This window comes from Pteropus alecto, unplaced genomic scaffold (genome assembly GCF_000325575.1).
Source record: "Pteropus alecto unplaced genomic scaffold, ASM32557v1 scaffold61, whole genome shotgun sequence".
Classification (NCBI taxonomy): domain Eukaryota; kingdom Metazoa; phylum Chordata; class Mammalia; order Chiroptera; family Pteropodidae; genus Pteropus; species Pteropus alecto.
The window spans coordinates 21,265,916-21,291,269 of record NW_006434835.1 but is presented as its reverse complement, the minus strand read 5'-3'; the positions used below and the strand labels follow the sequence as shown (position 1 = coordinate 21,291,269).

At 36.3% G+C, this 25,354-nt stretch overlaps 1 pseudogene; it reads left to right on the top strand.

Annotated features, from left to right (window-relative positions):
- Nucleotides 1-25,000, top strand: part of LOC102886155 — a 43,675-nt pseudogene extending 18,675 nt beyond the window's left edge.
- Nucleotides 25,001-25,354: the final 354 nt, after the last annotated feature.

Genomic DNA, 25,354 nt, shown 5'->3' with positions numbered 1-25,354 from the left:
ATTTTTTTCTAGTGGCTTTACAGTTTCATTTCTTGTATTTAAGTCTTTAATTCATTTTGAGATGATTTTTCTATGAGTGTGAGATAAGGGTCCAATTTCATTGTCTTGTACATGGATATCCAGATTTACCAACACTATTTACTGAAGAGACTATCCTACCCCATTGTGTGTTCTTTGTAACTTGTTGAAGATTAGTAGAGTATAAATGTGTAGATTTATTTCTGGGCTCTCTATTGTGTTCTATTTATCTATATATCTGTTTTTATGCCAGTACCATGCTGTTTTGATTACTGTAACTTTGAAATATATTTTGAAATCAGGAATGTGATGCCTCCAGCTCTGTTTTTCTTGCTCAATATTGTTCAAGGTCTCTTGTGGTTCCATATGATAAATTACATAAAAATCAAAATCTTCAGCATCACACAAAATATTATAAGGAAAGTCAAAAGAAAATGACAATTTTCTGAAAATTGTTCTGTAGATACAAGACTAATTTAGTTAATATATACAAGAACCTATTAATTGACATAATATCTAAAAAGATAGTTTACATAAAAGTATATTCATACAAAAAGTAGTTCAAATTTCATATGGTAAAAGAGATGCAAATTATAGTCATAATACAATTTTTTACTTAGCAAAAAACAAAGTTCCACAACATACTTTAGAAAGACTGTATTGAGAAAGCCCTCTTAGATACAGCAGGTGTGAACATAAAAGCATAGAAACCCTATAAAAGTCAATTTGGAAATATCAGTCGAACTTCCAAATTCACCTACCCTTGGCTCCAGAAATTCCATCTGAGAAAATTTATTCATAAATATATCTGCATCTATTTAAAATATTTGCAAGGATATTAGAGGATTATATCAGAGAATCTTTTTTCAAAAGCCAAAAATTGTATCCACCCAAGTTGTCATCTGTGAGGATGTAGTTAAATATGGCAAGTAGAATACAGTAGAATATAATAGAATACTAAAAGGCTTCAAAAAGAGTTGCAGAAACTGTTCTAGTTACTACTGCCATATAACACACCATTCCAAACTTAGTAAAACAATGATTATTTTTATTATGTTCACAGATCCTCTCAGTCAAGAATTCAGAAAGGGAACAGGAGGAGCCGCTTATTTCTCTTACACCCTTGACAGGGCCTCAACTGGGAAGGCTTGAAGCTTGGACGTTGACGCCACTGCTGGAGGCTGAAATACTGGGAAGGTTCGCTCACGCATAAGTATGGTGCTGAATGCTGGATTTTGGAAACTCGTCTGGAGCTGAAGCTGCAATCCCTACACTTGACACCTCCACATGATTGCTTAGGCTTTCTTACAGCACGGTCCCTGAGTTTCAAAGGCAGCAGCCTAAAAACAAAGCCAGGAGGAAATGGTATTGCCTTTTTTGTCCTACCCTCATCACTTAGTATCACTTTCTCTGTGGTCACAATCCCGTTCAGGTCTAAGGAGAGGGGACATCAAGTCATCTCTTAACATGAAGATTGTCAAAGTCACAAAGAAGAGCGGAGGGATGGGAAGCTATTGTTGCTGCCATTTTTTGAAAAGTACAATCTGTCCCTCTATGCGAAAAGATTTACAGGATATAAAGTTAAGTTGAAAACAGGATATAGAAAGACATAGAAAAGCTACCTTTTAAGAAAACAAAAAGGAAAAATTAAGTTTGAGTAGAGAAGCTCAAAATATACACAGGAAACTAATAAAAACAGCTAAATTTTGTGGGGAAAATTTGAAGAGATTGTAGAGAAAATGGTAAATGAGACCAGGAGAAAGAGATATTTCACTTCTTTTGTTTCCTCAAATTTGAGAATGTTGACCATTTGAAAAATATTTAAAATAATAACTGATAAACACACTGACAAACAAATATTTACCTTTACATGCAGACAATTCTTCCACTAGAAGAATTATGTGGATTTACGATCTTTTTAAGTTTAAAAAAGTATCTATATATGTAAGCTCGCTCTAGCAACTGTCAGCAAAGAGTATATTTTCTTGGTCCAAAGAAAAATCACCTTAAATATTCTATATGCTTAGAAATAGAAAATTGACTTTTCTGCATTCATACCTTGTATGAAGGTCAGTGATATTTACCTGCAATATAAGGATTAGAATAAATTCTTTTCATTATATTTCATTACTCATAGTGAAGGTTAAAGTGTCCTAATAAGCAATATTTAGTCAGCCTTACCCTGAGCCTGGCTATTTGCTAATCATTTCAAATGCAACATATAATTCAAGCTTCTCAATAACATTATAAGGAAGGAACAACTATTTTGCCAATTTTACAGAAAAGTTTATAAATTCCAGTATCTGTGAAGGTCTGGTTGGCACCAAAACTTAATATCTAAAGACTCTTTTGTGACCTCATATTCTAACAACTGGTGTTAACACTCATCTGGTAAACCCTTTAACAAACCATGAGGTCATTTATTTGTAGGTAGCTTTAAATCGTACTTAAACCAACCTCTTCAATTATAGAAAAGGAAATCAAGGTCAGAGAAACAAATCATCGTGCAAACCCCACATAGCTTCTACTAGTAGAATCTAGGTCCCCTGACTCCTAGAGAAGTGTGCTTCCCACCGCAGCACATGTCCTACAGAAATGGAAGGATTCATTTGTCACCTATAACCCTGCCACAACTGCCTGTGACAGGCTGTGTTCAAATCTAATCATTTTGAGGTACACTCGCAATAGAGCTCAACAGCTGATGGGGAGACTGATCAGCATCACAAAAGGGAGAAAAAAGGCCCACTTTCTCTTGCCTATAAAAAGAGTTCTAATTATGCTAAAGCCTTTATCAAATATTATTTATAGATGATATAGGATGCTGCCAACAAACAGCCATGGAATTTGTATGGTCCCTAACCCAGGAATTCCTTTCAGTTACACAGATGAAGACTATGCCCAGGGGAGGGTACTGCCAGTGCTCCTACTGTCCTGCTGTCCGTGGACTTCAAGCAGGACATCACCAGGAGCCATTTTGACTTATGAGGCTAACTCAGAATGGGCCCATTGCCCAGTTGATCCTTTGTGTGAAATGAAGAATATGCCCCAGCAAGAGCATATTAAATATCAATATTAAATATCCCTCCATACACAGAGCGGCGACTTACCGAGAGCCTTCTCTTCACCTAGGGAGGCAGAGATAAATGAGGCCCAGTCACTGACAGCTGTTAACCGTCAGCACCTGTGGATCGACTCACTCACCTCAGCAATGCCAATGTCCAGTGTTAGCTACTTTATAATCTCTTGATTCTTCAAAAAAAAGTTGGGTTTTCAAATTTTTTATTTTAATCTCCAATTGTGAGCCTAATATTCTATATACATTTTTGTTTCGATACACAAATCATTGCTGTTGCTGAGCAGGTAAAGGACAGATTTCCAAAACTTAGCTTCATGTTAAAACACTTGGTTAGAGGAACTAGTGTTCCACCAACAGCCAAAGCCAAGTTTAAGGTTGTAGTGGAAGGCATAAAAAAGCACAAGAGGAGTCAATGGGAACTGGAAGGTACTTTAGTGGAAATTAACTTCTGTTAGGACAATTCATGGTGCTTAAATTATTCATGTCTCCCTTGTTTTATTGCCCCACGTCAGTTTCGCCAAACCAAGTCCTTTTTCAAGGATGCTGCCTTAAAAGAGCTGTGCCCAACGTGCCACTTTCCAGAGTTAAGGATCAATGCCTGGCCAAGCTGTGCAAGTAATAAAAGAGCCTGATAGTCTACATATGCTAATAAAACATCGCTTAGTAGTCCTAGTTTCCAAGACCTTACAACATCACCATGTTTTTGATTCTGTTTCCAATGGATGACATAAGGCTCAAACACAAGAGGAAAAAAAAAAAGAACCAATACAGAAAATAGCCAGGGCTGCCCCACTGGGGCATTAGAAGCAGGCCTCTCTGTGAGCTTGTGTAACTCACAGAGTTTCTCTTGAATGTAGTTTTCTTACAATAAGCTTCATACATTTTTTTTAGTATACATTATTCTGATATTACACTGTATGACATTACATATATATATGTGTGTGTGTGTGTATATATATATATATTGCTTCTGCCATGACATAACATTCTCATATACTCAAAGACGCAGCAATATGTCATAAAAAGATTACAATACTATGAAGAAGGAAATCTGAGTACTAAATACAGTGCTCTAACTTCACAGCTGATTTTGTATAAGCAATAAACTCTCTGGATAATACTTTTCAAATCTATAAAACCCATGGGGTTAATTGAACTCTGTCCTAATTTTCTGTTAAATTTTTATAAAACACAAATGGGAAAATTCATGCCCTCCGAAAACCATAAATCACAGTAAATTTGTTGAGCATTGTCTAAAATAAAGATTAAAGTTGTAATAAAAGTGATTAATTAAAACAACAATCACTTCATTAGTGATGTTTCCCATTTGTACTATAGAGAGTGTATTAATTAGTCAGGGCTCTCCAGAGAAACAGAACCAACAAGGAGACTGGAGACTCAATGAAGAGTTGTAGTTTAAGTCCAAAGGCAGCTTGCTGGCAGAATTCCTTCTTCTTCCAGGAAGGTCAATTGTTTCTTATTAAGACTTTAGCTGACTGGATAAAGCTCACCCACATTATGAGAGTAATCTACTTTACTCAAAGTCTACTGATTTAAATGTTAATCTCATCTCAAAATACCTTTTCAGGAACATTCAGACCAGTGTTTGACCAAACATCTGGACACTGTGGCCTAACCACGTTGACACATAAAATTAACCACCACAGAGAATTACTATTCAGAATTACTCGATAGAAAGGCCATTGAAGAATAATGACTTTTTCACCTCCCCAGCCCATATCTATAACACCTCATCTGAATAAATGCATTTAAAAAGTAGATAAATACTAGAAATGGAACTAGGACAATATGGTTTCATAGTACCTTCCACCTTCCTGAATTAATCTATAACTATCAAAACTAAGAGGAAACAATGAAAGGCAAAACTGTAGATATTACAAGAGATTGTCAGTCAAAGTAACCAAGATAGGCCATGGAGAACACCTGGCTTTTCTTTTCTTTGCCTGCCTTTCAAGCTTTCAAGTCACCATCTATCTCATCCAGTACTAGCCCTCTCTGCTGTCCCACTTCACTGGCTTTCAAAACTCATCCAGGTTTTTTCCTAACTTATTGAGCATCCGTGCATTCAGCATCACATCCACAACTCAAATGAACCACACACCGTTACCTTCCAAAGATAACCTACCTCAGCTTGGAACTTCAGAGAATTACAATCCTTAAAAAGCACGATAAAATCTCATGTGTTTTATAACACTGCATTGGCTTAAAGAGAAAGTAAATAGAATTTTGTGATATCCAATCCCTCTATTGCTACAACTTTCTATCTATTGCTACAACTTTCTATCTAGACATGGGCTGAGCTGCTTATATAATTTACCATACCATGTTTTATGACCCAACTAGATTTGGAAAATTGTAATTTATCAGGCACAATTAATAAACATTTTACTACCAGTAATAAACATTCATACTACCAGTAATATGGTTATAAAACCTAATATTGCCATATGTCATTTTTAAAGTTCAGAATCTAAAAGGAAATATTACTTAAAAAAGAGTCAAGCATTCACTGCTTTTTATTCTCAACAAGGTAAACTGATAAACAGAGAAGTTTAGAATGGTGTTTGCAGCTGTGATGAAATGGCCATTAGAATTCATCAGCCCCAAAGCAACGGGTTGCAAACTTGCTCTTCGTTAAGTCTGTGCTCAGATAATTTTAAAGTTCAGAATCTAAAAGGAAATATTACTTAAAAAATAGTCAAGCATTCACTGCTTTTTATTCTCAACAAGGTAAACTGATAAACAGAGAAGTTTAGAATGGTGTTTGCAGCTGTGATGAAATGGCCATTAGAATTCATCAGCCCCAAAGCAATGGGTTGTAAACTTGCTCTTCGATAAGTCTGTGCTCAGGTAAGTAGGAAAAAAAAAAAAACTCCCAAGAAAAAACTAGACCCTTCTTTCCTAGCCATGACTGATGTTCTGAAGATAGGAATCACATTTAGATTCATAATATCTAACTATGTTTCTCTTCAGCCACATGTTAGCTGACTGAGTTGGCCATTAAATAAAGAACTGCTTAAATACTGTGTAGTACCTATGACTAATGAAGACATAAGAAATGCCAGTGCCTTTTGTATAGGAACATATTACTCTGTGTCCCCAAGCGAGGATTTCTTGTCATAAAGATATATGATTTTTAATTACCCTCAGGTAATAAAATGGTTCAGAGCTTAACTACTAAAAATCTCACAAGACAAATAAGGTCTCATCATAACATTAGGGAAACTATTCAAACTTTCTTAGCCTTTTTGACTACTAATTTTTTTGTAACTCTGAAAAAAAATGATTAACATCATTTTTTTAAACATCAACATTCCATAATAAACTTTATACTAATTTGAAACTTATGCTAAACTGTGTACATATTAATGACTCTAAATTTCCCCTATAGAGAAATATGGGCTTATAAATTCACAAATATTTGAATCTTGTTGATGACCCTAATACTAACTCATAGAAATAATCACAAAACAAGCCTAACTCTGTCTTACCTCCTCACTAAAAATCTTTAGTGTCATATTTACCAAAATCTCATCTTTGTAAATTTTGTAACACTTCACTTTTTATTTGTATCTATTCATTTATCATATGTATCAACATACAATGAATAAAATATATATCTAGACATTCATAATAGATATATCAAGATGATATACATATACTAGATATATGAAGATAGTTAACTGTATAAATCAAGATGAGCAAGACAGAAACAGTTTCCACCCAACTGGAGCTTACCTTCTAGGACATTTCTAGGATGTTAAAACTGCAGAATAGAGAGTGCTACAAAAATATTGTAAATGTACACTGAGTGTCTTCTCTCCTCATGCCCACAAAAATAAATCAAATGCATTACCTTAAAACCTGGTTTAAATGCTACCTTCTCCATGAATCATGTCCTGACATCTGACCCATTTGGAAGTGACTTTTTCCTCCTTCCAACTCCCATAACAGCTCATCATTCATTTATCTATCTCCACTCAACATGTATTCCATGAACACCTACTCTGTGCACAGAAAAACCACTCGAGAGAAAGTTGCTTAGTGACTGAATCAAATAAATGGATGTTAGACAACAAAAATCATATTTATTGCCCTCTTAGTAAAGACCAGAATTGATGCGAAGTGCCCTACATGTACTTTTTTATTCCACAGTAGTCCGATGTGGTAGAGATCATTCAAAAGACTGAGGATATAATAATGAATAAAACAAAGAAAGCTCCTTAAAGCTTATATTCCAGTAGGAGGGTCAGACGATAAAGAAATAAAAATAGATATGTAAAATTTAAATGAGACATAATAAGTAGTGTTAAGTGCTATGAGGAAACATAAACGGTTTGGAATAGGGAGTTACAGTGGTATAATTTTAGAAAGGAGATTGAATTTTCGTAGAGTTCTGAATGAAGTGAAAGAGTAACCGTTACCTTCCCTCTGAGGGAAGAGCATCCCGGGAAGAGCATCCCAGGCAGAGGGAAAGGCACGTGTGAGGCCAGGATATGTGTGTGGCTGAAGAGGAGTGAAAGGGGCAGAGAGAAAAAATGAAGTCAGAGGGAGAGGGCTAAAAGTCAGATTCTGTGGTATTTTGTAAGTCAAGTCAAGGAGTTTGGTAGAAAATTAATATGATACTGCCTTAAAGTTAAAAAGTGTTTTAATTTCATAAAGTTCAAGATGGCAGATGTGGTAGACTATAATGCAGTAGGAAGGACAGTATACTTGCATACAAATAAAAAATAAAAAAAACAAAACAAAACCCAGAATAGAAGTAAATATGTGGATTCCTTCCTCAGAACAAGTTATTAAAATTCTCTGAGCTTGTTTTCTGTTTTGTAAAATGAAGACGGCACTTCCTGAAGGTAGTCCTAAAAGCTAATACTTAAACCTTAAAACTGGCACAAGTTATATTAAAAGTGCCTTAAGGAAGAAAAAATATTCCCTATGCCAGAAGCAGAAAGGAAAAGAAATCTGGCTGTTGCTATATTGATAAAAATCACATATCTCAAGAAGGTATGAATCCATCAGAAAATGAATCAGTCAGCAAGGAGAATGAGAGAAAGAAAGGTATGAATTATCAGTATACTTCCAGCACTGACTGGGGAACAAAGTGTCTTAGGAAGACAAAATGATACAAACGTGCCCACTTCTTATTGTCGAGACAGCTCTATCAGACCAGCGAAGCCCGATGCAATGAAACGTGAGCATTATCCAACCAACTCTCCTTGCTCTGATTCCATGCCCACAAGCTACCTTCTGATAACCCAGCTTCCCGGGATGTTTTTCTTCAGTGAGGGAATGGGCTGGTGTGCTTGAAAGTTACATTTGTCCCTATAAATTACAGCATTGGTATTCTGTATTCTATATTTTATTCTCCCGTGGATTTGGTTGAAGTGACTCAGCATGCCTAAGTCCAATAAAGCTCTGAGAAACTGACACAATCTGTTTTCTGAATCTGTGAGACTCAGGGGTCAGATCTTGGGTTGTGATGTGCTCACCAGGTGATACCCCTACAGGGGTGTTGGTAACTAGCCAGCCATATACATTATTTTTTAACTTCTCCACTGAGTAAATCAAAAGGGTTGTGAGGTTTAGATGAAACAATGTATTTGAAAGGGTTTAGAAAGTTGTAAAGTTCTTTAGGGAAAAGTATCTATGATATATTTAAAAAAAAAAAAAAAAAAAAAACCAACTGCGGTGTACTATGGACCTTGCCCATCTGGCCATTTGGGATCATCTGTGATGTAGAAGAAAAACTTTCCAATGTAGGAACAATGGGTGTATCAGCTCCATGAAGAATGTAAAAACTCATAAGGAAGGACAGGTTCTAATACTGAATAAGTCATCTGTCCCCACTGGAATAACCTTCTTCCATGACTAGAAATTCTGAATTTTCCTTATAAGAACACAATATTTCAGTATAAAAATCTGAAACCACCATCGATTCTTTTGTGATACACACACATACACACACACACACATACATACATATAGATAGATATAAATATATAGTATTTATGATGTGCAAGGCAATAAGCCCAGCTATATAATCTGTAGGGCCCTATGCAAAATGAAAGTACAGAGCCATTTGTTCTAAAAGCAAAAAAAAAAGGTGCTGTCAAAGGTATTAAAAAATAAATATTTTTCCTTTCATTCATGGTCTCCTCACTTGTCATAATGTTTTTTATTTGCTATGTAATGTCATTTTAAGTAAAGAAAAATCTATTTTTAAAAATATTTAGCATACATTTTATTGTCCATCTTTATACTGTGCAATGTCACCTTTAAATTAAAATATAAGGCACTTACTCTTGTGTGTACAATCATCAGAATTACACAATTTGTATTGCTCACAGGTCATGTGGGCATATGTATTTCTTTCTTGATAGAACAGAAGAAACATTGCACAGGAATAATTCAGTTGTTTTTGTTCACGTCTTGTTACGTACACATTCTACTAACACTCTCTGCTTTCAGCTTATTAATGAATAAGAACAGACTGACATGACTATGAGTTCTCTCCCTTCTGTGTCATTATGTTAGCATAAATAGTTGGCTAATACAAGGAAATAAAATGAGTCAGAAAGAATATTATAGGGTTTTTGGTTATTGTGTTTCTTAGGCTGTTATTACCTTCTTTCTGCCTTTGAAGAAAGTTCTGTTTTAAGCCAAAACTGTGGTCTCTTGGGGCCATTAGCACTCTCACTTAGCCAGTCATACACACAACACACCCTGTATTTGCTTTGAGTCTCACTGAACTCCCACGCATTTGGGTCCACTGGAATTCTCTACTCATGGGGCATTGCAAACGGTATGTGCTAATGCAGAAGCAAGGAATAAAGTGGCCATGCCCATTACGCATATCTCCTCATATCTGCTCATATGCATGCCTAAAACTATTAGGAATAATAAGAAATTATTAAGAATTTCAAGAGCAGCAGAACATTAAACAAAGCATGGGGTTGTTCTGAGTGTTGTAGTTTGTGCAAATGGCACAGGTCACAAGACCATGAAGCTGGCCCTGCCAGGCACTGCTTTAAGAACACATAATTAGATTTTCATAACAACTGTATGAGGTTAGCACTATAATTATCCCCCATTTCAGAATAAGAAAACAGGCACAGAGAGGTTAAGTAGCTCATTCAAATGCTAATAAGAGCTAATAAGTGGCAGAATTGGGATTTGAACTCAGGCTTTTAAACTTAAGAAACCATGATCTTAACCCATACAGTGTTGCTTCTCTTAAAGGCATTGATTTTAAATTTAATCCTTAGTTTCCTTTGCTTTTCCTCACTTCCTTACTTTCTCAATATCTAAAAGACAATTCATATTCATCATAAAGAAACCCACATATATTTTAGGCATTTACTGTCATTAACTACAGTTTACTTTAGCAGTTTTAATGAATAATGATAATAGTTATCACTGAGTGCTTTCTATGGGCCCAGCAATTTGATGAGGGGGTTGCAGTCACCTGTGCTCACAGATGAGGACATAGAAGTTTAGAGAAATTAAGCATTCTTTGTCAGATTCAGGTAGTAAGTGGAAGAGTCAGATAATTTGATGTCAACATTTATGGGCTTCCATGTTTTGTCACAGCGCTATAATTTTCTCATTGTCCATTTCAATGATGCCAAGGCTGAGGAATTGGGACCAGACCAATATAGATACAGCTTATTTCTGACAGGTTTTTGTTCAATCTCACAGGCTCAAAATTAGAGCTATAATTCAATTACAGGAATAAAGTGCTTGACATTTAAAATGGGTACCCCAGTGCAAATTTGCTGTTTTCTTTTAAGAGTTTCTTCCTCTAGTTAAAGACAGTTCAAATAGAATTAGCCTAGAATGAAATGCCAGGAATATAAAGAAGCCACGGCAGTTTAGGATGCTGCCCTTAGAGAAACTGTTATCCCTAGCGGATAACCTCTAAGCAAATAGAGGTAGTAATTGGATGAGCTCTCTTAATTAAATTCAATAGAGAGAGAAAGCTCAAGTCCTGGTCTTGCTTCTGATGTCCATTAACACTACATAATTCTTTGGACAACCTTGAGATCAGAAGAGACAGGCATGAAACTGGAAAGCTCCCAGATCAGTCTCAAAAAGAGTTTTCTATTCAGAAGCTACTTTCGGAGTAGCATAATTGTTAACAGCAGATCCCATAATTAAATAACAAAGCATAATCAGAATAACCATCTCCAAAAATCTTACTAAATTAAGTGACATAAAAAAAGCAAAGAGAGCCTAAAGAAGTAATTTTGGTTCAGGGTGTAAAATTAACTGAAGAGCTAAGGGACTGTTAAAAGTCCAGAACCATTGTGTAATGATGGAAGACTTTTAAATTCTTGGCAAATTTTCAAGGCACATAAAAGAAAATTAGGACTCTTCTTCCTAACAGATTTTTAATTATAAGAGCATTTTATTCAAAAGTAGCTGAATTCTTTTACACTCCATTGTATATTCTGCAATTAATTGAAGATCAATCACAGAACAGGTTCTTCTATTGCTATTCACCTAAGGAAATCAACATATTGAAGACATTTCAAAATACCTGAAGACCCAAACTCATTTTAAAAAGCAGGAAATAAAGGGATACAGAAGCACACTTTCTAGTGAAACAAAACAAACATTCATTCCGTTCTCTAGTCCTGTATTGGACCATATAGCGCCTATATTTCCTATTTTTTTCAGTAGAGGCTGTTTTAGCTTGAATACCTTCAGAAAACAGAGCCAGAAACAAAGGGTTAAGTGCAATAATTTAGTGGGGAGTGTGATGGAGGTGTCAGGAATGAGGGATAGGGAAACTGAAACAGAGAAGGGAGAACACAAGATTGCATTATGTAGTTGGCCACAGCTACTATGGGGAAAGCGGTGGTCTAATTGAAAGGACCAAATGAGAAGTTATTGGAAACATATCTTAAGACATGCCTGGGAAAAGGAAATGGGCACTTATCCAGTGGCCTTTATTCACTGGTCAAAGGACCTGCCCCCTCAACACACACACATGCACATATATATGTGTACACATATGTGTGAATGCTAAGTAGGTTCCCGTGGATGTTGCTCACCCCTGTGAAAGAGAGGCTGTAGATCAGGCAAACAGAGGCACGCACTGGGCAGACCTGTGATGGGGTGCTGCTAAGGTGCTCCTGCATGAAGCTGTGTGAAGCCATCCATCATAGAACAGATCACAGCAGCTGTAGCTGGAGTAAGCAGTGTGGTGGAGAGGATCTGAGTGCTTCCCAAGTGGAGCCTTATAGAGTGGACATGTTCATCTCAAACCAATTTCCAATCTAGAGTTCTGAGCAGCTGCTTTAAAACATTTTGGTGGCAGAGGTAAATTCTACTGCCATCTAAGTAATAACAATGTTTCGAAGGATCAAAAACATTCCTTGAAGTGGACTGAAATTTTCTCTGTTCTCAAATCCTGCATTGTCTTGAACTCTGTGCCTCTGATGAAGAGTGAGCCCCCACTATATCCACGTTAGCCCCCACATGTTTGCTACTACTCTATTTACCCACACCGTCTCAAGGTTAGTGATACCTCCCTAAATTGCAAAATCTAGCCATCTTCTTTCTGACTGGAGCATCTCCCCATTCCATTGCACTGGCCATGGTTAGGCGCTCTCTCTCTCTGGAGATGAATATTTTTTATTTCCACTGGCATTTTTTTTCCAGCTTATTCTGTTTCTGCATTGACTTTAATCATCTTCACCTTTTCTTTTCTCTAAAGTGCTATTTTCCCCAAGATTCTGACCTTCATCCTCAAAATTCCCTCAGTGACTGTGTCAATATATGCTCTCCACCACAGAAGGTCCTTTTGCCCACTCAAACCTTCTAACTACCCCTTCAGCTGTTTCCTCTCTAAAGACCAATCGTAAGTGTGGAAACTACCATCTCAAATATCGTCTGTTCTAATTAAATTAGACTTCTCTCGCTCTGAAGCTCTGTCTCCTCTTATTTGTGCTAATGACACATTCATCCCAGACACTAAACCTGTTTATCAGCACCATACACATACTTATTCTACATATTTCTCAAGAAGAAATCGATTATGAGTCACCACCTTTTAAAAAAATTCAACAGAAAATACACCCAAACTGTAAATCCCCTAGAGTTTATTTCTATCTTTACTTTAAGAGCTCTCAACCTAGTAACCTCTTGGTCTAAGAAAAATTGGGGAAAAAAAGTTAATATCTAGAAGAGATCCATTCACTAAGGACCAGCCAAGGGTTTGGCTCAAATCTTATTTAAAACTTCTTTTTATATAGTTATATAATTCTGATTTTACATACATGAATAAATATGATCATATCCTACATTACTTTTAATTCATTTTTCATTTTTACTTTACATTTTTACTTCTGTCCTTGTTCCCCACTCTACCCGCTTAAGTTCTTTGGAGAAGTGCCTCTTCCCCCCAGATACCAACCTAAAATGTATCCTTTCATACTTTTTCTCCATGCTCATGTAGTCATGTACATATTTTTATATACATATATATGTGTATATACATACATACCCATATGTAGGCTCTAGCAATACACTATAAAAATGGGATAATACACATTATTTTTTTGTGTGCAATTTCATAGAAGTCTTTCAAAATACCTAGTATAGCTTTCACTCATTGTTTTTAGTGGTTTAGAAGCACAATAATTTATTTATCTATTTTATTATTGATGGATCTTTTTTCCCATTCTGAATAATGTTGATGTAAACAACCTTGTAGACAATCCTTACAGATTTGAAGGTTTCTTTATATAAAATAGATTATCAGAAAAGGTATTACTAGGCCATAGGATATATACATATTTTTACTGATGTTAAGGGACTGCTTTCATGTTTCTTTTAGCAATTTATAAGCATGCTATTTTTCCCAGTCCCAGGCAGCAGTAGATTTTATGTTCATCTCAATATTGCCATTCTGAATAGTAAAAAGTGAAATCTGCCACTTTAATTTATATTTTACTGACTGCTAATGTGTTTGTGCACCTTTCCATGTATTTTTGATCATGAAGATTTTCACTATTATAAATATTTTCTTCAGATTCATTGTTACTTTCCTATTAATTTTTGAGTCTATTGTATAGTATAGATATTAGTTTTTTCCTCTGCTTTACATGTTTATCCAAATTTATTGTTGGTTTATTCACTTCATTCATGGTATCTTTGCCATGATGAAAACTTAATTAGTTCTCACTTTTCTTTTATAGCTTTGAGTGTTAGAGTCCATCACTCGCCTCTAGGATGTTCACATTGTTTTCTAGAGGTTTTTTACAAAATTTTAATTTTTTACATTTAAATATCTAAACCAACTGGAGATTATTTTTATGTAGGATGAGAAAGAGGCTCAATTTTCGATTTTTTTCTCAGTGGATAGTTAGGTGTGTAAATAATCCATTATTTTTATTTACTAAATAATAAATGTATTAAATAATCCATTATCTTCTTCTACATTGAAATACTGTCTTTTCATGTATTAAATGCTCACATAGGACCTACTTTTGGATCCTCTCAACCTTCTATGATTTCTACTTTGTCTATTCTTATGGTCACACCATAATGATTTATGAATAGAGGCTTTCTGTTTAGCAATATATTCCAAATCTCTAAGGCAAGTCACTTTTCACTATCCCTCTCTTGGGTATTCTTGAAGATTTACTCTTATATATAAACTTAAAGATCATTTTATTAAATAAAAAACTATTGAGTTGCTAACTATAATTGTGTTAAATATATATTAAATTTGGATGAATTTGTATTTTAATAGTATTAAATCTTCTAAGATAAGACTAAATATTGGTTGACATCTTTAGATTTTACAATGTCTTTCATGCATACTATATGCCTTTCTTGTTAAATTTATTACTAAGTAATTTGTTGATATTTTGCTATCAAGAGTAGATTATTTATCTCTCTCTTTTGTTTGTACTTAGATCAAAAACTCTATTTTAGACTTGGCTTTGCTGGAAACTATGTTTCCCCAAACCCTCTTTCTTGTACAGCTACAGGTTGTAGTTGGCCAAAAGTGAAGTTGCATGAAATTCTGGATGCAGGAATGAAATAGCAGCTATCAAACATAAGCAGTTTCTAGATTATATTTGTTCTTCCCCAGCTCTCCCTTGTGAGCACTGGTCCTACTGACAAACAGTGACCTGCCACCCGCACATCACTGTGAACCCACTGAGACAGTGGCCGAAACGAGCCAAGAATCATCCACTAGCATCTACACAATCTTTTATAAACTTCTACACCAGCTTTCTTCATAATTCCAACAAAAGTGACCAGATACACTTATTATTCCAGGTGCAAGCTGGTAAATACTTGCACCAGGGCTGACCTGTCATTTTTCTCTGCTCCTTTGACTCTCTTTTTGGGACCTTTACTTTCCAAGTTCTCTCCACACCGAATAATGTTTAATTCCCATAATAAATTTCCTATTCCACAATACTCTTGACCCTTGAGCAACACAGGTTTGAAATGCATAGGTCCATGTATACACAATTTTTTTTTTTCAATAACACCTATACTATTTTTGATCTGCAGTTAGGAGTCTATACACATGGAAGGCCAACTGCACGTGTTGATATACACCATTTAATACAGGGGACTAGAGGATCCAAGGATTTTGGTATCTGTGGGGATCCTGGAACCAAATCCTGACTAAAACTGAGCATAGTCAATTTTGGGGAGAGTCAAAAGTTATATGTGGAGTTTTGAATATGTAGGGTCAGCACCCCTAACCCCCACATTACTCAAGGGTCAACTGTAGTTCCACTTCTCTGACTGAAGCACAACTAATACTATAAAGTATGATTTTTGTATGTTTATATTATATCTAACCACTGTACCAAATTATCTTATCAATTATCTTCGATTTTTTGAGAAATATCTTGTTTTCTAGTATACAATATTTCATATCAAGAAAATGAGATAGTTTCATTTTTTCAATGTTTATATTAATTATTTTCTTCCTTAATTTTTTTTTCTTTTTTGATGACATTCGTTGGAACCTCTAGGTCTATGTCAAACTGTAGGCTGGTGATACAGTAGCATTCAGACTGCCAATTGCCTGATACAATCTTAGGAGGAAGCCTTTATGCTCCTCAGTCTCCTCACATTCTCTAAGCCTCATAGATAGGTGGACTCAGCCCACCAGTTCAGCTTGATTTCTCGAGCTAGAAAGTCTGACACAAACACACAAGGTTGATGCTTACACCATCCTTCCCTTAAAACCTACTCCTACCCAGGACTAACTTCGTGGGCACATTATCTGTATAGTCATATAAAGCCCTAAACTTAGAAGGGCCTCATGCTTGTTATCACGTTCTGCTATAAACATATAAAATTCTTAATTTTTGAACATTTCTGTTTTATACTGGCCCCCCAAATTATGTAGCTGGTCTGGCTCCTATATATATAATTCAGCCGATCTCTCACAGGGATCTTCTGAGTTCTAATCCTTGTCCCTGAGCTATAAGGTGCTAGGATTCAGTCTCTGTTCTAGTCCATACCACTAGAACACTAACTAGGTTCCACAGCATCCAATGCATTATGTGTATCCCAGCAGCTATTTGAGCCATAAGAGGCAGTTGACTAGTACTGAAATGAGGGATGTAAAAACCATGAAGAGGTCATCGTTTTTCTAGAATTCATTACTGAATCTTTAATGTGTCAACCTGTGGGTTCAAAATGAGAAGTATACATTTACGTCCAAAAAAGTAACTGAATGACTCTAGTGAAAGTGACGGCAAAATCCACTGTCATGATGAAGGAAGAGAGAGTAACTTCTCACACATTCAGTGGAAGTGAATGTGTGAGAAAATACCAGGACAGAACAAAAGAACTAAAGAATTAATGATAGAAATATGTCCCAGCAATTCCACTTATGGATATTTATCCGAAGAAATTCAAATCACTAATTTATAAAGACATATGCACTCCTATGTTCATTACAGCAGTATTTACAATAGCTAAGATATGGAAGCCACCTCAGTGTCCATAGATAAACGAATGGATAAAGAAGATGTGCTATATATGTACAGTGGATTATTATTCAGCCATAAAAAAGAATGAAATTTTGCTATTTGCGACAACACAGATGGACCTAGAGGAAATTATGCTAAGTGAAATAAGTCAGACAGAGAAAGACAAATACTATACAATTTCACTTATATGTGGAATCTAAAAAATAATAAAAATAAAAATAAACAAGCGAAACGAAAACAGATTTATAGATACAAAGAACATTTTGACGGTTGCCAAATGGGAGGGTATTAGGGATTGTTGAAAAAGGGGAAGGGATTAAAATGTACAAATTACCAGTTATAAAAATAGTCACGAGGATGTAAAGTACAGCATAACTATGTATGGTGTCCGATGGGTACTAGACTTATCAGAGTGTTTAGGCTGTAAGTTATGTCTAATAACTATGTTGTACACCTGACATATAATATAATATTGAATGTCAACTGTAATTAAAAATTAAAATTATATTTTAAAATGCCAAATATCATGAATTTTGAAAAAGGAATTAATGGTAGATAAGACAGATTCATATTGAATGAGAAAATTTTTTCCTGGTATATAGTCTATCAAAAAGAATTAAAGGGTAAAGGCAAAGTTCAATAATAAAACTCCCATAGTTATAAAAATCTCCTTTATATGTTATGTACTGATCCTTAGTCAAACAAGTATGCTTTATGTATTTTAAAATTACTTCAAAAATAAAATATCTTTAGTTTTTAGCTCATCATTCTGAAACTTCAAGAACTTTGTAAAGCAGTGTAAATGTAGAAGATACACAATACTGTTTAACATTATTGAATGTCAGCACATATCCGGAGAGTTGTGTATATAATATAGAAACTACGACATCAACAAATATTTTGAATAGACTTACACTATTTTATCCTCAAAAGAATTCTATAAATTGAGTTATTATTCTCTTAATAAAAATAAGGGAACCAAACCTCAAAGAGATTTAATGACCGATTTAAGGTCACACAGGAACCAGAATTCAAATCCAGAACATGCCAAATTATAATCTGTCTCTTAAAGATGTACTATTTAGACAAAGGCCCTTTGATTTATCTATCTGGTAACAATCTAGCTCTTTCACTTTTTACTTAATAACTCAGATTATTAAGAAAACTAAGCACTCTAGATATGGAGATCTTTTGCCATTTTTTCTTGATCCAGAGAAAGAGAAAGAGACCATTTTCCTAACTATACAGATAAGTACAGATTACTGGTGTGTGTCTTCCCGTGTGTGTGTGTTGGTGTGTGTGGGTATAAGCGTGGAGTGGTGGTGGCAGTGGTGGTGTGTTGTTGGGTGTGAAGGATGAGGGCATATGATCCTTAATTACCTTATACTGCTACCAGAATAAAGATATTTCTTTTGATGAGAAAAGATTGGAGTTTTCCAAGGAGCTTTATCTACCAATAAGCATGATGACAGATATAAGATCAATCACAACCTGATCAATCACAGATCAGGAGTCTCCATTGCAGGACACGCACACTCTTTTGAGAATCTCTCCAAGAAAGCTACTCTCAGAGAAGTGCATGATTTTCACTAGACAGAGAAATTCTTTTCTTTCGAAACCATATCTCTGGTCTCTGGTCTCAGCAACCCTTCTCACCTAATGTTTAACAGCACGTTGCCTCATGCTCCTAAACAACACAACATTCTCCTGAATAAATTAGAATATGGACTTCCTTATCTTTCTTAATCCATTTACATAATCATCATATAATTCTAAGTCTAATTCTAATCAGTCTTGCATCTTATTTTTAAGTGGTCATAGACTATAATTATAACCATCGAAAAATCCTTTCAGTCAATTAACAATCTCTTCCAACAGAGAAATTTAATCTCAAGAGATTGAGATAGGATAAGAAGAGGCTTCACATTTGAGTGCACTGGGAAATCTGAAATCGATTTGCAACCTCATCACTTAAGTGGGGAAATTCCTTAGCTATAAAAGTGAGGGAGAGAAGGAAAAGGAGAAGAAAGATAGAAGGGAGGAGGAAGAAGGTGGGAAGGGGAAGGAAGAAAAAGGAAGAAGAATGAAAAGATATAGTGAGGTATAAAACTTAATCAGAAAAACAGAAACCATTTCAAGTATTTATATCAGAGGGAATTTAATTCAGGGAATTGGTTACACAGGTGATGAAGCAGCTGAGAAGTCAATGTAATCTCCAAAATTGGCAACAGTAAAAAAACCACTATACCCTAGAGCTGGAGAGACAAGTGGAGAAAAGGGCAGTGTTACCTGAACCCCAGGGCAGGGATACCTGACAGAAACTGGAACATGACAGACCTATGAGGAGGGAGCTAGAGTCATGGAGGGTCCCAGCCTGGTCAGAGATGCTACTGGGAGCAGTTCTTCCTCTTCATGTTCTGTATTTTCACCAATATTTATTTTAGGTGAGCAGAGTTGAAAGCCAGCTGTCATAGAGCCTGGGCTGTGCAGCTTATAGGTGTCAGCTTCCTATTTTACACAGAAGTGCATGAGAAGAGCAAAAATTGAGCATCTGAGGAATATACCTGATGGGCTTAGTCACAGCAGGGAAAATCAGAACTCCAGCTGGATTTGAGCCAGCCACATCACCCTCATGCTTGGGGTGCATGATTGACAGCTATGGTCCAGACAGGGAACTAGAAGAGAGTTGACAAAGTAGCTGCTGATGAAAAAATCCTATTTGTAAATGTACATACACGGAAGAGAAGAAGGGAAAGGATTCAGTAGTGCCCACTGAGGGGAGTTATTATCGCAAGAATGAAACACCAATAAATAATTGAACACAAGAACCTGGGAAACAGTTAAATACAGGTGGATGATGAAAAGGAAAGAGTACAAGAGCTAAGCTAGCAATGACCCCTGGGAAGCAAAAGGGACAAGATAAAAACTTATTATTTGAGAAGAATTAGTTGCCTTCTGAGTTGGCTGAATTGTCCTGGGGATGATAAAAGGCTAAGCTCCCTAGAGAAGATGAGAAATAAAGGTGCTTTTGTTTTGTTTTATTTAGTCTGAAATTCTCAATTTCTCCATGATCATGAACGTGCCCCATGAATGCCAAGCAACGAGTACAAGGATTTAACCAGTCATGACCCCTAATGACACCACTAAGTCCTCCCTCCATGTTAACTTAGAACTGGTTTGCACTTAGTGCCTTTCATAATTCCATCTATCTCAGGTCCTTAACCTTCCCATCAGGCTGTGAACACAAAAGGCAATTTATCTTTAGATTACTTGTTCAAACTGTGTGGAATCCTGACAGCGTTTACATCAGCACCACTTGAGATACTTGTGTTCTTTTCCACTTTGTTTTTAATGGGAATCACTGGTGGTGAGATGCAAGATTCTTCATTTTTAAAATACCTCAACTGATATTCATTCATACTTCAATTTGAGAACAACTGGATTTGGGGCTCTCTGGAGATCTCTTTGGGGCCACCGTAGAAAAAAGAATCCAGAAATGGGACAAGAAGAATATAAAGTTCCAAATCAACACCCTTCTCCCCATAGCAGTTTTATATATTGGTCTTCCACTAAGATTTCATTGAAAGAATTTGTTTGTGGCAAAATAACACACACATACACAGACACACAGACACACACAGACACACACAGACACACACACACACAGTTGACCCCTGAACATTACAGGTTTGAACTGCAATCTACTTACATGGATTTCTTTCAATAAATACATACAGTATTATAAATATTTTCTCTTTCTTATGATTTTCTTAATAACATTTTCTTTTCTCTAGCTTACTTTATTGTAAGAATATAGTATATAATACATACTACATACAAAATACATGCTTATGTTATTAGTAGGGCTCCTGGTCAACGGTAGGGACCAGGAGTTAACTTTTGGGGGAGTCAAAAGTCATATGCAGATTTTTGACTGTGAGGGGATTGGCGCCCCTAATCTCATGTTGTCCAAGGTTCAACTACATATGTAAATGATGTGTATGTCTTAAAGAATATGAAAAATCATGGATCTATAGAAAACATTACTTTAATATGGGCCATTTTTAATGACTCCTACATTCTTATCTTGTTCTTTACCTGAGGTCCCCTTCTCTGTCATTCTAGATCAGACTTAATGCTTCACTCCCTGAGGGCTCCCAATCCATCCTAGCAAGCTGCTAGGTATCTTTGGTAAATGTGTTGTTTTGAAGTTTTCAGAAGACACATTTCCTCTATTTCAGTGTTCTGGCACTTTCCATGATTTCCCTGTTACTTTCCATGATTCCTCTAAATGCTGACAGTGACTACACCCATTCATTCCGTTCACATCCATGGGCCACTGCATTGGGCCAGGCACCAGGACGGGCATTGTCTAGTCACTAGAGTACAAAAATTAATTTAGTCAGAAATGTGACATGTTGTTTAATACCTGTGATAACCTAAACACACCTGAAAAGTTAAACATGTTTCTTCTCTTGCCTTTGGCTTATATTTTTTCAAAGCCATTATGGCAAGTCTCCTTGAGAAAGAAATCAGAATAGATACCGATATTGAATTACTGACCTTTCTCTTAGTCATTTGTAAACATTATATCACTTCTCTACAGAGTAGGTCCAGGCTTTTCTCATTAATCTTCTTATTGCAAATATATCTTTACATTTTTTATACTGATTTTGATATTGTTTTGTATTTTAAACCTTGGAAAACAGTCCTTACGCTCTTTGGTGTCCCAGCTTTGTTATATGCCACTCATTCTATCTTTTGTGTGTGGCTGTGAATAAATGTGTGTATTCATGTATTAGCAAATATTTATTTGTGCCAGATGATCATATGTTAGTATTGGTAATTCAGTAATAAAAAAGATAGTACCATTTCCCAACTTTCTAAGCAAATATATAATAATATTGCCAAAAATCTATTATTTTTTATATATTTTAGGCTAAAAAAGACATCAGAAAGTAGTGAGACATTTTTAAAAGATTTTTTAATCCTCCAAGGTGAGAGAAAAGTCATGGGCTATAAAATACAAAATAGAGACTTCCATTTGCAGAAGTGATTCATGTGAGAACATAAATAGGAAGGAACAAAAGGGAGGAAATTGGAGCAGGACCTTAAAAATAAAAGAAAAGGAAAGAAAACCAAAGGAATCTGTATAGTCTGGGCGACAGAAATAAGAAAAAAGAGGAGGTCAGTAGTGGGTTTAAGAGAAAAAGATTAGGGAACATGCCATCCCCTAATTAAAAAGAAGAAATTAAATAATACACATTTTTTAGTCTGTCTCTGGAACAAAGAAAGGTACAGGAAAGGACAATAATGTGAGCAAATGCCAGCCTGCCAATCCAAGAGTAAAGAGACTACTGTGGTACAAAGTCAGAGGCTTGGGTTTAATCCAAACTCCGCCACTTATTAGCCAGTTGTTTATCCTTTTCTAGGTTATGAATCTCAACTCCTGCATTTAGACAGTAGAAATTATACCTGCCTTATGGTGTGTATATGAAGATGAGCCATACGTAGCTATAACTTTACGATAAATGAAACCTTTGAGTAAAGAACAAAATAGCACCAAGTAGGGTCAGGCTAGTTTTAGGGAGAGAGTGGCACTTCAGCTTGGTTGTTGAAGCTCCTCTAAATGGGTTTTGATTACAATGATCAGTGGAGTTTGTAAAAAAAAAAAAAAAACTGAAATAATTTAGGTAGAAATAAGAAGTGGTAACAGTGGTAAGAAGTGTTTTGATGTGAATGACAATATTTTAAAATTTAGATATGGACATTTCTAAACATAGATTACAGGCTTGTTTGTTTGTTTGTTTGTTTGTTTGTTTAATCTTACCCTAAAGTCTCTTTAGAATTATAGAGAACATAATGCATATACAGAAATGGATGGTCATATATTGTTGGCAACTTAATGAACTTAAGAGAAACCAGACACTGACTGAGGGAAAACAGGAACATATTATGACATTTTTTTAAATACATTTTTATAAACCAAACTGTATTTTCCTTAAAATCATATAGACACTGACAGAGACAAACATTATTTAAATATAACTATAATATCCCATCATCCCAATAATGAAAGGAGTGGGAGTGAAATAAGTTGACAAAGGTAATAAATCAAAATTGTTCATCTCTCTTCTTAAGGCATGGGATCTATAGGAAACACATGAAGTTCAGGAGTTGCCTCAGGTCAAGAAGAAAAAACATCAGTGACAGGCAAGCCAAGCTGAGACATCTTTATACAAACAACATCACCCAGGTCTCCACAGAAGAGACCCTAATTATCTCAAGAGTACCTCAAAATAAGCTGAATTCTGATTCAGCCAAACAAAGTTAAAACATCAAAACAGACAGGGAGGACAGAACTGTATTAAGAACATAAAGATGGAAGTAGGACAGTATCATTGCCACACTGTGTGAGAACTTGAGGCTTGCTGGATGAGCCAGATGCTTGAGCAGCTATGGTTTGGGTTGTGGGAGAATGTGCTGAAAGAATTGGCAATGGCAATGAGTTACTAGAGAGCTTCCTGGAGGGTTTTCATGGTGAAAGCACCCAGGTGCAGCTCACTCTGCTTACTGCCATAGTAAAGCTGTTTCTCAAGAAACCATCAGAAACACAGGAACTGGTACAGTAAGTCTTAAATAAGTTTGGCAACACAGGATTCTGATAATCCTGACCTTCGAGATCGGGACTATATTTATCAGCATCTTCTCTCAATGGACCCTGTCACAGCCAAAGAAGTAGTCTTGTCTGAGAAGCCTTCGATCTCTGAGGAGACAGATCTTATTGAGCCGACTCTGCTGGATGAGCTGCTCTGCCACACTGGTTCTCTGGCTTCTGTGTATCACATGCCACCCAAGGCTTTTGTGGAAGGAAGTCACTTGCCAATACATCATGGGAGCACTGATGCAGGGGTCAGCCCTGTTGGCACCACTACTGTCACCAACCTAGAACAGCCTCAACTTATGCCTTCTCAAGTTGACGTTTTGGGGGAGCTTTTAAACCATGATCTCAGTCCCCCAGTCAATGTACCACAGGTATCCTCCATGCAGGTGGGAGCAGTGGGTCTCTTGGGAGGAGGACGAGATAGTGTGGAAGGCCAGGCCTTCATCCCATCATTAGTGCCTGCAACCTTTGCTCCTTCTCACTGTGGTCAGCAGTGGTCTGAATGACCTATATGAACTCTCCACAGGTGTAGGCATGGAACCTGGTAGATAATGCAGCTCCCAGTGCTGTCTGGCTGCCTGCAGTAAAGGCTAATAAAGGCTTGGAGATTTCTGGAATATTTACTCATTGCCAAGGGCACACTTAATGGAAATGAACTTTGCCAACAAGCTCTGTAGTCCATGACAGACTCTGCAATCCAGTTTAACGAGAACAGCTTTGGTGTCATCCCAGCACTCCTCTGGTCATCCACAGACTACTAATGCCAACCCAGAGCATTGGTGTCTTCCAGCCTCTGAACACCCTGAACCTAGTCATAAAGACAGAACCTCTGAAGAATCTACAAGTGGCTGCAAAAAAACCATCTTGATCTTCTACTTTCAGCTGCCTCATCCCACTCAATGTGCTCTTTGTAGAAAATGGCAAAAAGGAGCATCAGCTCTTTGCAACATGGAAAGATATCCCCAGTGAAAATGAACTTCAGTTTCAGATTAAGGAATATCATTTAAATGCTGACACTGTTTCCAGCAAGTTGCAAAACAAAACCTTTATACTATTGCCAAGAGGAATGTAGAAGGGCAGGCCATGCTCTCCCAAACCCTGAAACTCACTAATGGCATTTGGATCTTGGCTGTGCTATGTATCCAGCCAGGAAACCCCAATTACATGCTGCCTCTGAAGTGGAGAGCCCCTGATGTCTTTCAGTACATCTATCAGGTCTACGACAGCATTTCGAAAAACTAATAGGCTGGTCTGGTGCCTTCTGGTCACCTTGTGCTTGGTACAAGCTAAGAACTCTTAACTGTAAGAAACTGTATTGCCATGTAGAATCTGAACGCAAATATACTGAGGCCACCCACCAAGGTCGTGACTAGTCTAACCTGTGCTAACATTAAGGCACAACCTGTTGGATAGTTTTAGCTTCCGGTGAACGTTTATAACCACTGCTTCAATCACTTCCCACCTCTTGCCAGCTGCTGCTGTTGTCTGTCCTTACTTGTGGGCTTCTCCATACTGGGCCAGTGACTGGCATTTTTGAAGGCAGTTTCATATTTTGTAATTGAGAGCTCATTTTTAAAACAGGAAAAGGCAAAAAAT